Genomic DNA, 1,359 nt, shown 5'->3' on the forward strand with positions numbered 1-1,359 from the left:
TATTTCTTCTCCTGGCCTGAGGCTCTGACTAGAGAACATAGTCCGATTTCTGTAATTGAACTCATTTTTTAAAAATTGTAGACCAGCTTGCATCTTACCTAAAGAAAAGTCATCTAAGGCGTGTGTGTATTTCAACTATGAAATAGTTTTAATTGTGGAAGGTTTACGAAACGAGGTGCCCTGAGGCGCATCTCACGAATGAGACCAGATTTACAGAAAACCCGGAGACGGGCTGGAGGCAGTCTCTTATTAGGTGACCTCTGGCAAGCCAGGCCTCACTCAGGAGTTTATTCAGAGTTGTTACACAGCGTGGGGGATCAGATGTTCTCCGGAGTCTTTTCCTACTCAAAGAAAAATGCTCTAATCAATTATATCCGGGCATTAGGCCAACATTTTCACATTCTCTCGATAACCCAGTCTGTAAGCTAAGGTGGAGGCAAAGGCATTTCAGATTTATTCAAAAGCATTTGGCGAAGCTGGGGGCTGGCCCTCCAGGCAGCCTCTGGATGGGGGTGTCCCCAGAGAGAGCCGGGGACCCTGGAAGGCAGGTTGGGAGCCGTGGAGCCCGCGAGGACGTCTCCTGGGTCCCTCAGACGGGGCAGGTGCACGGGGGTTGCTCTCCCAGCCTACCCCTCGGCAAGGCCACCGACCCCGCCAGCATCTCTCCCTTCATCTTCAGAAAGTGATCATTATTGTGATTATGAGCCATTAACGTAATAATAACGAGCTTGAAATGGAGTGCTGCCGGCCTCGTGAGGGAAGCAACGAGGCTCTGAGCATACCCTCCGCAGAGGCGCGGGGCTGAGAGGGGCGGAGGGACACAGGCCCCGAGCTGGGCTGCTGGGCATTTCCAAACTCGCCGGTGCGCGGGGCGGGGGCAGCGAGCGGTGGGCAGAACTTCTCCGGGGTTTGCTCTGAATAGCAATGAGTGGCATGTCGAAGTCAAGATTCGTATTTCTTATTTTTCAAAAGCCACATCGATGGGAGTGAGCTCACAATACAAACAGTGGTGATTGCAATCACTTGCCGTTCCCATGGCAACAGACAAGATTAAAAGGGCAAACAACAGAGCTGGAACTCTCTCCAGATTAAACTCCCCTGATTTTAATTGCCAGGCAGCACGCTCACACACGGAGTCCCGGGCTTGCCGTTTCACAGAATGAAAACCTCTTCTCCATAACTGATGGGGGTGCCCAGGCTGACCACCTTGCATCACTCCTCCAGCCCAGGCCCTGAAGCACAGCAAGAATTCATCAGGGAGCTTCTTGCACACTTCCAGAGACGAGGAGCTCCTCCCACCACTGGCTGGATACAGGCATTCAGTCACAGGGCCATCTTAGCAGCCAGTGGTAAAAAGCC

The sequence above is a fragment of the Phyllostomus discolor genome, chromosome 8, assembly GCF_004126475.2.
Source record: "Phyllostomus discolor isolate MPI-MPIP mPhyDis1 chromosome 8, mPhyDis1.pri.v3, whole genome shotgun sequence".
Classification (NCBI taxonomy): domain Eukaryota; kingdom Metazoa; phylum Chordata; class Mammalia; order Chiroptera; family Phyllostomidae; genus Phyllostomus; species Phyllostomus discolor.